Source organism: Chiloscyllium punctatum, chromosome 14 (genome assembly GCF_047496795.1).
Source record: "Chiloscyllium punctatum isolate Juve2018m chromosome 14, sChiPun1.3, whole genome shotgun sequence".
NCBI lineage: Eukaryota > Metazoa > Chordata > Chondrichthyes > Orectolobiformes > Hemiscylliidae > Chiloscyllium > Chiloscyllium punctatum.
Genome location: NC_092752.1, coordinates 95,320,543 through 95,336,519, shown reverse-complemented (window position 1 = coordinate 95,336,519; position 15,977 = coordinate 95,320,543).

Here is a 15,977-nt window from a genome sequence, read left to right as displayed (position 1 = left end):
CTTTGCAAAAAGGAACATCCAGGCAGACATTCTTGCATACAGTTCTCCAATCCAGGAGGAATCAGCATCAAGTAAGGTTTTAGAGAGAGTAGCAGCTGGGGATAAGTTACTAGGCCGTTGTTACTACTATTTATTAGAAACCCTAAAAGCGTCGTAAGTTATTTACTTGAGCCGTTTTCAGTCGGCAGTTTGGCCTTTAAGACCTCTTATTTTAAAAGGCGAAAATAACTTTTTTTAAAAGTGACAGCATTGTCACACAATGTAGATGCCTGGTCCTTTACTCTCCGGGCTTCCTCGTGCTACTGATCACAAGGTCACCTGAGAGGGACAAATTCAGGTACAGACCAAGTTACAAGGATGTATCTCATAACTTCTGAAACACCCCTGTCCGTGGACCATCACCTGTGACATACAGGGAAGTGAACAACAGCCTGACACACACCATTTCACTGTTTCTCAGCTTCACAATGCCAGCACTCCATACACTAGGGAGCCAAAAGCAAAGGCCCGGGAAAGATACAGAGGGACAGAAAGATTCACATTAAAGACAGAAACAGGCAGTTAATTAACTCAAAAATGTTGTGGAAACATGGAGAAAAAGACAGGGCAGTGGGACTAACTGGAGAAGTGAGATCTTCGAGAGAAAACTTACAAGAATGAGAACATTGAATAAAGACATTGTCAGATCAGCTGAAATGGTTTGTTAATTCAAATTCTGAATCTACATCACAGAACACGACAAACAACGTAAACTGGGTCAAGATGACAGCCCAGCACGGAGAGCTGTGCAGAGCATGCTCGTGTGTTGCTCAGTAAACTGCACTAAATGCCCAGCATAGAGAGTATTGCAAACTTTACTATCATATGCAAACCATACTCGCATCAGATTACAGCCGAAAATGGGAAGATTTGCTGTGTGTGTGTTCATCAGAAACTGAGGGAGAGTGCGTGTGTATGCGCGATTGGCGTGGTTGAATGCGAAACTCATTGTTTGAGAAGGAACGCACATGGAGGAAATTATTTTAAATAAGAACAACTGGCAGGCTTTTTGTAAATCAACAGAGAGGGAACAAGAGAAGTTTCATGGACAGATGAGGTAAAGTGTTTCAGAATGTTCAAATAAAGGCATCGCCAGACACAATAGCAATATACATCGACGTGCACATGAATGACAGATGGATGGGAGTTTAGTGTGAGGTCAAATCAGATTTGCTTCAGCAGATTTGAAGCCGGGAGTGTCAGCAGCAGATTATTAACTTTATTAAGACGGTATTTCATAGCTCAAGGTTCAAACAGCAGATGGAATAAACCAATGAGATATATTCTGGGGTGGTGAGTATTCAAGTTTGAAATGGTCAGGGAATAGTGTCAAGAATCAGCTCATGTTCAAAGGGATCTCGCACAGTTGTGACTTGTCTGCTTCAGCAGCAGATATTGGCCAGGGATGGGATGAAAACAGTGGAAGGAAATGAAGTTTGTAACCAGAACAGTAGAGAGTGACCTCTATGCTTTTAATATGTAAGTAACAAAGGCAATGATACAATAAATTGTAGTTCGCAGCTGGAACTGAGTAGGTCAACATAGAGCCCCATGAGTAACATTGCCAGACCAGAGAGGGAGACAGTAATTGAACACATTCATTGATGTAGTTATTAGTGGTCTGTAGAGTGAATATATGGATTGAAAGTTTCAATAGGAAAATAATAGTGACAAGAAGTGTGGACTATATGAAAGAACAGTAATACAGTCATAACTGGTCAGTGACACTTACCAGGAACACCAACGATAGCTAGGAAAGGATAATAAAAATATCAAATAATGAGAAGAGCGTAATAGATCCTCAATGATAATGACTAGCAATAAAATGCAGAAAGATACCAAACATAATGTGATAAACTCCTGTCTATGGTTAGAACATGCCAGTGTAATGTTCCCAGATTCTGACACATTTTTGAAACATTCCAGTCTAATGTTCTCAGATTCTGATCTCTCCTTCCCCTCTGTCCAAATCTGCTGATCCCTGTCAGTGCTGTGATGCTCCGATCATGTTATGGGATAACACATTGAACGACACACATTTATCATTTAAATATGGAAACCTTCGACTGGAATAATTAGAATCCATGGAGATTGGCATTAATCACAGTCACTGAACAAACTCTGGGAAACCGAGCAAAGGCTACGACAACGGATGAATGGGCACGGCACAACAATCTAAACACAGGTGTGTTCCCTCCCAGTTGGGGAACACTTCAGTGGTCCAGGACCTTCAACCTCGGACTTTCTGGTGACCATCCTCCAAGGCGGACTTCAGGACCGGCAGCAGTGAAAGGTGGCCGAGCAGAGGCTGATAGCTAATTTTGATGCACATAGGGAGGGCCTCAACCGGGACTTGGGTTCATGTCACATTAGAGGTGACCACCATTGCACTATACACACACACAGGCACTTCTATATACACGCATACATACAGACACACATGGACACAGACATGCACACAGACACTCACACGCACCCTTACAGAAACACACACACTCCCACACTCACACAGTCATCCTCTCAGAGACTTAGACCATTCTACACTCATGCCCACACATATACACTCTCTCTCACAGACACTTACAATCCCCCACCCCAGACACGCACCCACACTCCCACACTCACACATGCACCCCCCTCACAGACTTAATACACTCTACATCACTGCACACACATATACATTCTCTCTCACACTCACAAACCCCCCAATCCAGACAGACACAGACACACATACACAAACCGACAAAGACCCACATGCACACACATATTTTGTGGGATGAATTTGTACTTGCAGAGTTACATTGTAATTTGTTCAAAAACTTCGTGAATTCATGTAAAACCCTGAACTCAAAAACTGCATGTAGTCATGTAAAACTCTGTTATCTCACTTTTCAGATTAGAATCAATCTACACATCATGGCATAGACAGAGAACACAGGGGGCTAACACCTTCAACATATTGTCTAGCTAACACTCACCGTTGCAGCTAACCCAAAAATGCAACATTTTATTTTTAAAAAAGGTTTCGTGATTTACACAAATGAAAGAAGTGAAACTATCATGGTATTCAAACAGATGAAAAACTCAACAGAAATTCAAGGTATTTTTCAATGAATAATTTCAGTTACATCACACTGTAAATTTTTGCTATAAATTCTGTTCCTTAGAAGTGTGTCCTCCATTATCACCTGCTGAAGGAGCGGCGCTCCGAAAGCTAGTGTGCTTCCAATTAAACCTGTTGGACTATAACCTGGTGTCGTGTGATTTTAACTTTGTACATCCCAGTCCAACACCAGCATCTCCAAATCATGACTGAGCAAACAGGTTCAATTAACCAGTTCCACACATCACTTTTCAAATAACTACAAAAGAGAATATTTTCTGGGTTTGGATGGAATGGATGAGGATTGCTGAGGGATGGATCATAAATCTTCAAATCTTTTTCTAAACTTGGATATGAGAGTATTAACAGAACGCTGCAGGGGTCTATATATGTTCCACACTGTTTATGAAAGAAGCTGTTATAAAATAACAGATCGGCTGCATAAAGAAAAGTCGGGTGGGCAAGTTTCTAGATTCCTTATTGACCAGTATGAGGCTACTCCTGGTTTTAAGTGCCCTGCTATCACATCCTTTCATAACCTTGAGACAGAGCATTGAGACTGCTACTCAACAACAGGCTGAAGCAATTCTGTGCCTCTGGGCCTCTTACAGGGAGAGAATAGAAGGCCATTCAGCCAATATTAGCCTGTTGCTACTTGAAAAGGTGGTAATTTAGAATATTGGCGCATTTTGCCAACAAGGAGAAAGTGAGGACTGCAGATGCTGGTGATCAGAGCTGAAAAATGTGTTGCTGGAAAAGCGCAACAGGTCACGCAGCATCCAAGGAACAGGAGAATCGACGTTTTATGCTTTTCCAGCAACACATTTTTCAGCACATTTTGCCAACAGAATCATTCAAAACAAACAGATGTGCCACTGCAGCTGTATGAGGTGTTAGTGAGAGGGCACCGGGAGGACATTGTGTTGGTTGTGTTTCTGCAACTGAGAAGGGATGGACATCCATCAGATACAGTTTAACAACTGCTCGTAATCCACGGGTTGCTGTCTCATTTAATGTCTTGGGGTCTGTTACACAAGGACAGGAGAGGAGGCCATTCAGCCTTTCCAGTCTATTACAGAGGGACACAAGGAGCCCATTCAGCCTCTCGAGCCTGTTACAGAGGGGCAGGATGTGTTTCGTTAACTTTCTGTTACGCATAAATATTAGTTTTAAATTAGTTGTGGAATAGGAAAGACCTGATGTAAAAGTTAAAGTTCTAACTTTGAATAAGGCTAATATTGAAAGTGTTAGGCGAGCCCTCTGAAAGGCTAATTGCGATATGCTATTCACAGGTAAAGGGATGGTTGGAAAATGCAAGGCCATCAAAACGTGGATTCAGAGAGTCCAGAGCCAACGTGTTCCTATTAGTGAGATGGGCAAGTCTGGTGGGTGCAGGGAGTGCTGGATGGCTAGATATATTGATGCGCTGGTCAAGGTAAGGAAGGAGGCATATGTCAGGTAAACAGAGCTAAGATCAAGTAAATCCCAAGAGGTGTATTACGGCAGCAAGTGCATAGTCAATGGGGAAATCGGGCCAGAAAAATGTGGACATGAGATGGCTTTAGAAATAGGGTTAACGAGGCATTGAAGAAATTCTACAAATCCTTTAATGGTAACTGATTAACCAGGGAGAGAACAGGGACCCTTAAAGATCACTAAGGCTACCTATGTGTGGAACCACAAGAGATTTGAGAAATACGAAACAAAACCTTCTCCTCAGTATTTAATGAGGAGGTGGTTACAAGAGCGAGAGAATGAATAAATATACAGTGATACATTGAAAGGTGTCTATATTACAAGGAGGTGTTGGACATTTTAAAACACATAGGGGTGAACAAATTCCTGGGACCTGCTCATTGTATCCCAAAAGTATGTGGGAAGCTAGGAAAGAAATTGGTCAGCATTTTTCTGATATATTTGTATCATTGATTTCCACAGTTGACGTGTCAAAAGGCTGGAGGGCTGATAAAATACTGTCATTATTTAAGAAAGTAAGGGAAAAAAAACAGGTAACCATAGATTGCTGAGCCTGACGTCAATGGTGACTAAAGTGTTGGAGGGGATTTTGTGGGAAAGGATGTGTATACATTTGGAAAGACAAGGACTGAAGATGGCTTTGTACATTGGAGATCACGTCTCACTGACTCGGTGTAATCTTTTGAGTAAGTGATGAAGATGATTGATGAAGGCAGGACAGTGGATGTTGTTTTTATGGAATTCAGTAAGAAAACTATAATGGTCTACATGGTAGACTGGTTAGCAAGGTTAGACTGGCTGGGATTCAGGGAGAATTCGCCATTTAGATCCAAAATTTTCTTGAATATTGGAGACAGGGCGTGAGAGTGGGCATTTGTTCATTAAACTTGGAGACATGCGACCAGTGGCGTATCAGTAGTGAGTCCACTGCATTTTGTCACTGATACAAATCATTTGCATTTGAGTATATGAAGTATGGTAAGTAAGGTTGTAGATAATTACAAATTTGTTGGTGTAGTAGACTGTGAAGAATGATGTCTCAGACTATAATGGGAACTTGTTTAGGTGAACCGAGTGGCAGATAGAGTTTATTTTATTTAAATGTGAGGTGTTGCAATTTGGCAAGACAAATCAAGGCAAGACATATAGGTAGGTTCCTGTGGAAACCTGAAATCAAGGAGAACTCCATAGAAATGATCGAATCCCTACAGTTAGGAAACAGGCTTTTCGGCCCATCGAGGCCACACCGACTCACTAAACAGTATCCCACTGGACAAACACCTGCCCTATCCCTCTCAGCCTGCAATTCCCATGGGTAATCCACGTCCCCGACACATCCCTGGGTACGGTGCGCAATTTAGCATGGCCAATCTACCCTTACCTGTATATCCCTACATTGTCGGAGTAAAACATAGCACCCGGAGGAAACTCACGCAGACACGGGGAGAATGTACAAACTCCACACAACCGGTCATTAAAGGATGGAATTAAACCCAGGTCGCTGCCCTGTGAGGCAGCAAAGCTAGACTAGTGGTGCAGGTTCCCCGTTCCTTGAAAGTGCTGTCACAGGTAGATAGCGCAGTGATGAAGGCACTTGATGATCTTCCCTTTATTGGTGCGTGCTTTGAGACGAAGCATTTGCATGACATGTTAAATCTGTACAGGACATTGGTTTGGCCACTTTTGTAATATTGCCTTTAATTCTGGTCTCCCTGCTGTCGCGAAGGCGTTGTCAAACTTGAAAGTGTGCAGAAGAGATGTAAAAGAATGTTTGCAGGTTTTGGAGGGTCAGAGTAACAGGGAGAGTTTGATTAGGCTGGGGCTATTTTCAAGCGTGGAGGCTGTGGGGGGACCTTAAAGAGGTTTATAAAATCATGAGCGTCATAGATAACGTAAACAGTCAATGTCTTTTCCCAGGATAGACGAGTCCAAAATTAGAAGACAAAGGTTTAATGTGAGAGGAGAAATATTTTAAAAAGGGACATGAGGGACAACATTTTCACAAAGAGACTGCTGTGCGTATGGATTCAACAGCAAAAAGAGGTGGTGGAGGCAGGTACAGTTGCACGATTTAAAAAGCATTTGGATGGATACATGCATGGGAAATGTTTAGAGTGAGATGGGCCAATTGCTGGCAAGGGGGACGAGATTAATTTAGGATATTTGGCGGTATGGATGACCAGACGGAATGATCTTTTTCCGTGCTGCACATCTCTGAGAGTCTATTGACTCTTCAGTGTATAACACGGGAACAGGAGGAGGCTATTCAGCATCTGAATTCTGCCAGTCGGCTTGTTTGCTCCATTACTGAGAGTCAAATACAAAAATACATCAGTCAGATTTTGATGAAGTTTTACAGAAACAGTAGAATGGCCTTTCATCAAGAAAAGCTGTAAATAATGTGAAGAGGCCATTCAGTCCCTCACCTCCATTCCACAGGAGCAGCAGGTAAGCACAGAACTATTGGAGCCTGTTACTCAGGAGCAGGAGGGGGACATCTATTTTTACAAACTTGGGATCAGGAAACAGTCATTCAACTGCTTGGAACTGGGGCACAGGGACAGGAGACAGTCACTCAACTGTTCGATACTGGGACACAGGAACAGAAGCCAGTCATTAAACTGCTCAAAACTGGGGCACAGGGAAATCTGAAGGCTAGTGAGGCCCGAGGATCCTGTTACGCAGGAATAGGAGGAGGTGACTCAGTCCCTACCAGTATGGGACACTGGGAGAGAAGGGGAGTTTGCTTGGAACAAACAGAAATATATGATTAAATTGCATTAGTGGTCCATTCAATCCTGCCCCAACATTCACTAAGACCACGGCTGATCTGATGGTGATTCCCTCATTCCATTTTATGAAGACTGTCCTCTCTTCAGCCTCTGCTCCATTTGTTGGTCATGTTGCAGACAGAGATGCTGTAACAACAGTCACCATGACTCATCCAGAGGGATGGGTCTAACCGGATGAGTCAGGATTTGAAGAGTCCAATCACAAGAATTAAAACACAAAATAAAGGCATTGCCAGATGTTTCGTTCTCTCATATTCGCAATCCAAATCACATAACCAGCCAATCCATTACATATTCAAGATGGAGCACTGTGTAGATCCGGCTAGTGTCTGCTGAATGCAACCCAGCTATGTGCAGAGTGAAACTCTGTGCAGCCCACACCAATGCTGGATCAAAAATCCTGGGCTAAATGTCCAGCTTGGGGAGCTGTGCAGTCTGCACTGGTTCATTCATATATAAACCCAGGCTGTTGCATTGTTCGGTAACACTGTGTTAGATCACTGCCCAGTGTGGGGAAATATGTAACCAATGCTGAATCTGACATGATGTGCAGTTCCCATCCATTTACAGCTCCATATCTCCACTGTGCCTTGTCAAAGGGTGCTGCGAATATGAAAATTACTGCGAGGAAGAGATTTAAACGGAAACAATTTAAATACCAATAGTTCTGATTAAGGCGCATATCACTCTAGTATTTAAAGATGAAATAGCTGAGATAATAACCAATGAGATTTTGTAAATGATGCAAACAAGTAAGAGGGATTGGTAACGTTATAGTGGTTGCGTTATAAGCCTTCAAATAATCAATGGGAATTAGAAGAACAAATATGCGGGGAGACTGGCGAGACTTGCAGGAGCAATAGGGTTGTCATAATCGGTGATTTTAATTAACCTAACATAGACTGGGATTTCCAGGGGGTTAAAAACTTAGATGGAACGTAATTTGTTAAGTGTGTTCAGGAAAGCTTCCACAAGCAGCATGTAGAGGGTACTACAGGGGAAGGGACAACTCAACCTACTGTTGGGAAATTGGGTAGGATAGGTGACGGACGTAAAGTGGGGGAGCATTTTGAGAAAAGTGACCAGAGTTGTATTAATGTTAAGATAGGTATGGTAGGGACAAAATTGGTCCACAGATTAAAATTCTAAATTGGGGCAAGGCGAATATTGTTGGAATTGGACATGGGATTGCAGGGCTTGATTGGAGTCGTGTATTTCCAGGTAAAAGGATCCGGGGCAAGTGGGAGGGCTTCAAAAGTGAGATAGCTCAAGTTCAAGGTCTGCATGTTCCTGTGAGAGTGAAGGGAAAGTGAGGCTGAAAGAGAGAACCCTGGATGACAGGAGAGATTGAGGCTCTGACCAGAAAGAAAGGAGGAGTCACTCAAGTACAGGCAGCTGGGACCAAGGGAATCTCTGGAGGTACACAGGGGATACAGGAGTTTACTGAAGAAGGAAATCAGCAGGGCTAAATTGGGGTATGAGATAGCCTTGGCTGAGCAGAATAGGGTGAATCAAAATTCAGTATAGTAAGGAAAAAGAACAACTAGAGAGAGAATACGACGCCTTAAAACACAAAATGGGCATACATGTGTAAAATTTCAAGAGATGGGTGAAGAGAGTCATGAAGACCTGTGACCTTTTGGAGGTTAGTTGTGATATCTTGGTATAGTCCATATCACAGTAGAGGTGCTGTTGGACATATTAGAATGCACAAAGTCAGATAAATCTCTTGGTCCTGACCAGATATATCTAAGAGCACTGCACGAGGCGAGACAAGATTGTTCAGGGGCAAGGTCCTAGAAGACTGGGCAGTAGCAAATGTTGTGCCCTTATTCAGAAGGGCTGCAAAGCAAAGCCTGGGAAATATAGACCAGTAAGCTTCACATCTGTTTCTGTAAACCACTTGAGAAGGTACGGAGATATAAGATATGCATGCATTTGGAAAGACAGAGTTTGACTTGGAGCAGTCAGCATAGCTTTGTGCCTGGCAGATCATGCCTGACAAATTTTGATAGAGTTTTTGAGGAAGTGACCAGGAAGGTTGACGAGGGTAGGGTGGTAGACATATTCTATATGGATTTCAGTATGGCCTTTGATAAGGTTCCACATGGCAGGCCGCTCTGGAAGGTTAGATTACATGGACTCCAATGTAAACTGGCAAATTGGCGACACAGTTGACTTGACGTTATGAAGCAAATGCTATGGTGGAGGTATGCTTGTCGGACTGGAGGCCTGTGACAAGTGGAGTGCCTCAGTGATCGGTCCTGGGACCATTGCTGTTTGTTATCTATATCAATGATTTGGACAAGAGTGCACAACGCAAGGTTAGTAAATTTGCAGATGACACTAAATTAGGAGACATCATTTACAGTGAGGAACATTATCAGAAATTGCAGCACTACACTGATCAGCTGAGGAAGTGGGCTGAGAAATAGCAAATGGAGTTTAATATACATAAGTGTCTTGCATTTCGGAAAGTCAAATCCAGGTAGGAGTTGAATGATGAATGAGAGGGCCTTAAGGCGTGTAGTGCAACAAAAGGACGTTGGAGACCAGGTGCACGGTTGTTTGAAATTTGAGTCACAGATACACAGGACAGTGATGGCCTACATCAGGGCATTGAGTATAGAAGTTGGTACGTTATGTTGCAGTTGTACAGGATGTTGGTCAGACTGCAGTTGGAGTATTGTGTTCTGTTTTGTTCAGCTTGCTCTAGAAAGGATATTATTGAACAAGAAAGTACGTAGAACAAATTTCCAAAGATGTTTCCTGGGCTAAAGGCTCTAAATTATAGGCAGAGGTTGGACAGGTTAGAACTTATTTCTTTACAGCGTAGGAAACCGAGGGGGTTCTTATAGAAGTGTAGCCCTTATAGAAACCAAGGTTGTTGATTCGAGGACTAGAGGGCATCCATTAATGTTTGGAAAGGACAAAAAATATAAAAAGGAAACTGAGGAGCAACTGTTTTTTACATCGCGTGTGGTACGCATATGGACTGAGCTGTCAGTGGAAGTGATTGAGGTGGGTACAATAAAAACATTGAAAAGGCATTTGGACAAATACACAGATAAGAAAGGATTAGAGGGATACAGAACAAGGGCAGGGGAATGGGGTGAGTCTGGATGGACATTCTGGTTGCCATGGACCAGCTGGGCCAAATGGCCAGTCATACTGGCAGTCTCGTGCAATATGACTGTAAATGATTGTGTTATGGGGTGAAGACAGGGTGGGGGGGGGGGTGGAGACTGAGATAAAATGTCATGGAAGGATATGGTCACAGGTTCAGAATGCTGAAATGAAGACATTTCGATAGTATCATGCAACACGGATCAGTATTTCAAAGAATTATGAGTGAAAGGGATATTGCTGTGAGTTCAGGGGATGGAGCGTTTGGATGAGCATTTGTTCGGCAGCTTTGTAACTGGGAGTGAGGACAGCACTCACTGGGCTGAATCTAACAAAAAACTATCTCAGTGACATTTTCATTGAGTGTGACAGAGGGGTTGTCTGCATGAGGCCGAGCTAGTTTCCTGGTGCTATCTTAACAAACTCATCTCATTAACTACACAGCCCACTCCATAGTGTCCCTCTCATACAATGCCAGCCCGATTCTCCCACCTATCATGACTGGAGGTACTCACAGTCGCCCGGATGCCCCTGGATATTCCGTAATCCCTGACACGGGTACCATCTTTAAAGGATCAATGGGCACACGGTGGCGCTTTCTCAGTTTGGAGCTGCCCTGCACATTTTCCCCAAGCATGGCAATGAAGGGGAAATTACACCACGGTTTTTCGACAGCAGCACAGAGGTCCTGGTGGATGCGCTAGTACAAAAAGGGACCCAGAGGGGGCCACACGACCAGATCCACCGAGCATGGGCAGAGCTCACCACCCAGCTCAGTGCAGTTTCTGGAGTCTGAAGAAATGTCCAGCAAAACAGGCACAAGCATCAATAAGCTTCCCCACTCTGTCAGGATAAGGATCACCACATTTTCTCTGCTCCCTCACACTCGCTGTATATCTGTTATAGCACCGACCCCCGAACAAGGCTCATGCTCCACCACTCACACGACTGCATGCAGCACCTTCCCTCTCTTTCACTCTTGCCTTTCTAATGCCTACCACATAGTTCGAGAATATTCTGCAGAATGTCTGTTATGGAATGTTCCAGGTATTGTTCCAACTTATTCCCAGTTTCAGGAAAATGGCTGTGGCCCAGTGCGTAACACGTAAGATGATGGAGGAGAGATGTACGTTTTTCAAATTACACACAATTAAAATCCATCATGAGACCATTCAGTACTTCACATATGCTCCAACGTTCAATTCGTTTGGGGGTGTTCTGATGGTTTTCTCAGCTCCATGTTACTGGAACTTCCAGTCATTCAACCCCCAGGTTCCTGTTACCGAGCAGACGATTCTCAGACACTTCATACCCCGGGTTTCTTCTAGCATGTGTTCAGAAGGCATTTCTCATAGGGACGGACTCTCCTTACAATATATTTCATCTGATTTATAAATTCATGGAACAGTCAGCAGGCTTTCCACAGACCAATCAAAACATGCACTTATTTTATGGTTATCGATATCCAATCAAAATTAGTCATTCTGGTTATTTCACTTGTCTCACCTTATTGTATTCAACCAAAGACAGGTTCCAAACACTTGTCTCATTATAAAATATAATTTCTAGCAGAGAACATTTTTATCTCGAATCCACCTTTTCCCTTGTCATTAAAATTTCTCTTGCCCTTTTTTTGTGACTGATTTTGTGTGCAACATTACACAGTCTCCCACACAGTTGGCTGGATGGTTGGTTTGTGATGTTAAGGGAGGCCACCAGCACAGGTTCAATTCCCCCCACTGACGCAGGTTGCCCTGAAGGAGATGGTCTCTCGACCTCACCCCATCACTTGTATGGTGACGTTTAACGTAAACCACCATGAGAGGTTTCTCCAATGAGAGTTATTTGCGACTCGAATCTATCAATGTTAACATTAAAATTTTTTAACAATTTTTTTATTGGAAAAAATATTTTATTATTATATTAAACCAATACCAAAACAACTCAAATAACTGAACAAAATTACACCCATTTGCATGTATATACAAATTAAGTTAAAGTCTCTAAACGGACAGAAGAAAAACAAAAATACACAATAAATAATAAATAAATAATACGGCCCAGCATAACAAAGTGATAGCTCTCGTTCTTCGAGAGCATCAACTGATGTACATTCATACGTTCATAATTCTTAATATGTGATTCATTAGACAATATCGTCATGGCTATATGAAATCCCTTTTTAGAGTGGCAGATAAGCCTGTATTGTGGTAATCCAAAAAGGGGTGCCATATCTTAAAGAAATCTCTGCTTTTCGGTGCACCATACTGGTGAGAATGTCCAAAGGGATATTCTCCATGATGAGCTTACAACCACCCAACAAACCGGGGGGTTTTCAGACATCCAACACAACAGAATATTTTTACTAGCACAGGAAGTATTGGGGAGATACTAAAGGAGTTTTTTGCATCAGTATTTACTGTGGAAAAGGATATGGAAGATATAAAATGTAGGGGAATAGATGGTGACACTTTGAAAAATGTCGATATTACAGAGGAGGAAGTGCTGGATGTCTTGAAACGGGTAAAGGTGGATAAATCACCAGGACCTGATCAGGTGTACCCTAGAACTCTGTGGGAAGCTAGAGAAGTGATTGCTGAGCCTCTTGCTGAGATATGTATAGTATGGATAGTCACAGGTGAGGTGCCGGAAGACTGGAGGTTGGCTAACGTTTTGCCATTGTATAAGAAGGGTGTTAACGACAAACCAGGGAACTATAGACCAGTGACCCTGACATTGGTGGTGGGTAAGTTGTTGGACGGAATCCTGAGGGACAGGATGTGCATGTATTTGGAAAGGCAAGGACTGATTAGGGATGGTCAACATGGCTTTGGGCGTGAGAAGTCATGTCTCACAAACTTGATTGAGTTTTTTGAGAAAGTAACAAAGAGGATTGATGAGGGCAGAGGGGAAGATGTGATCTATACGGATTTCAGGAAGGGTTTTGATGAGGTTCCCATGGGAGACTGAATGGCATGGTTAGATCTCATGGAATAAAGGGAGAACTAGCCTTAAGATACAGAACTGGCTCAAAGGTAGAAGACAGAGGGTGGTGGTGGAAGGTTGTTTTTCAGACTGGAGACCTGTGACAAGTGCAGTGTCCCAAGGATCAGTGCTGGATTCACTACTTTTTTTGTCATTTACATAAATGATTTGGATGCGAGCATAAGTGGTACAATTAGTAAGTTTGCAGATGACTCCAAAATTGGCGGTGTAGTGGAGAGCGAAGAGGGTCACCTCAGATTGACCAAATGGCCAATGGGCTGAGAAGTGGCAGATAGAGTTTAATTTAGATAAATACTAGGTGCTGCATTTTGGGAAAGAAAATCTTAGCAGGACTTATACACTTAATGGTAAGGTCGCAGGGAGTGTTGCTGAACAAAGAGACTTTGGAATGCAGGTTCATAGCCCCTTGAAAATGGAGTCGCAGGTAGATAGGATAGTGAAGAAGGTGTTTCCTTTATTGGTCAGAGTATCGAGTACAGGAGTTGTAAGATCATGTTGCGGCTGTACAGGACACTGGTTAGGCCAGTGTTGAAATATTGCATGCAATTCTGGTCTCCTTCCTGTCGGAAAGATGTTGTGAAACCTGAAAGGGTTCAGAAAAGATTTCAAGGATGTTTCCAGCGTTGGAGGATTTGAGCTATAGAGAGAGGCTGAACAGACTGGGGCTGTTTTCATTGGAGCGTCGGAGGCTGAGGGGTGACCTTATCGAGGTTTACAAAATTATGAGGGGCATGGATAGGTTAAATAGGTAAAGTCTTTTCCCTGGGGTCGGGGAGTAACAACGAGAGGGTTTAGGTTTAGGGTGAGAGGGGAAAGATATAATAGTGAACTACGGGGTAACTATTTCACACAGAGAGTGGTACGTGTATGGAATGAACTGCCAGGTGATGTCGGGGAGGCTAATACAAGTGCAACATTTAAGAGGCATTTGGATGGGTAAATGAATAAGAAGGGTTTGGAGGGATATGGGCCGGGTGCTGGCAGGTGGGACTATCTGGTCGGCATGGACGGGTTGGACCGAAGGGACTGTTTCCATGCTGTACATCTCCATGACTCTATGATTCTATGACTTATATTAATCTCTGCTTTTTGGTGCACCATGCTGGTGAGAAAGTCAAAAGGGATATTCTCCATGATGGGCTTACAAAGTCTCAACAGACCCGGGGAGTTTTCAGACATACAACACAACAGAATATTTTTCCTAGCATAGAAAGTAAGGAATTTTATTTCCCATGTGCATCTGCGTAAGATTCTCTGGGCAGGCCAGGAAAAGAGAAACCGGTCGATTTCCAATTCGATCGCCAAGACACACTCTACCACACCTAACGCAGTGCTCCAATATATACAAAGCCTGCAGCAGGACCACATGCAATGAGTAAGAGTGTCTGTAGTTATTCTGCATTTCGGACATGCTGAAGATAATCCCACTTTGAATTTCGAGTGAAAATCTGGGGTCAGATAGAACCTATGAAGATTTTTCAACTGCATGGAATGGGTTCAATTACAGATCAAAATCCTTGGAGCATTTTCACAAATATCCTCGCATGTCTCCGAAAAGATCTAAACACCCAACTCTTTCGCACAGACCTCACGAAGCTGCACAGTCTTGTCTGCGGGGACACTCCCCAACAAATAGTAAAGGGTACTGACCGAGAGTGTATTCTTTACAATAATCACCTGCTTCTCTGTATCGGATCTATAAGTGTCTTGTAAAATTGTGTTTTTTAATCAAATCTCTAATCTGGAAAAAAAAACACAAGAGGTCTCTACTAGATAGTCCATACTTACGAGTTATTTGATCAAACGGTATCATTGTTTCTCCTTCAAGTAACACGTAGTGGCTCAATGGTTTGCACTGCTGACTCCCCATACCAGACTCACAGGTTTGGTTCCAGCCTTGTTGACTGGCTGTGTGGAGTTAGTATATTCTCAACTGTGACTGCGTAGGTTTCCTCCCACAGTCACAAACATGTGCATGTTCGATGACTTGTCCATTGCTCAATCGCTCATAGTGTTCCAGGATCTGTAAGTTGGGGCATTAATCAGGGTAAATAAAGGATGGTAGGGGAATGGGTGTGGGTGGGTTACCCTTTAGCGGATCGAAGTGGACTTGCTGGGCCCAAGGACCTGTTTCCACACTGTAGCGATACTACTAATTCTAAAGCACCCAAACAAGGTGTCCCCCTTGCTGCCCACAGTTTAATCCTGGAATCCATTATCGAGGTATACCAATTATACAGGTAAGAAACATGGTTTTGGCTGTATTGCCTCGATCTGACACATTGTCCTTCAAGTTTTAAGAGTATTGATAATCATTATTTTATGACAATATTCCAAAACGTTGTCACTTTATCTAAGAACAACAGACTAATAAGGATTTACTTTGTCTGAGAGGGCTCAATGTGTAGCCGCATTGACGCCGAGTCCTCAGCCGC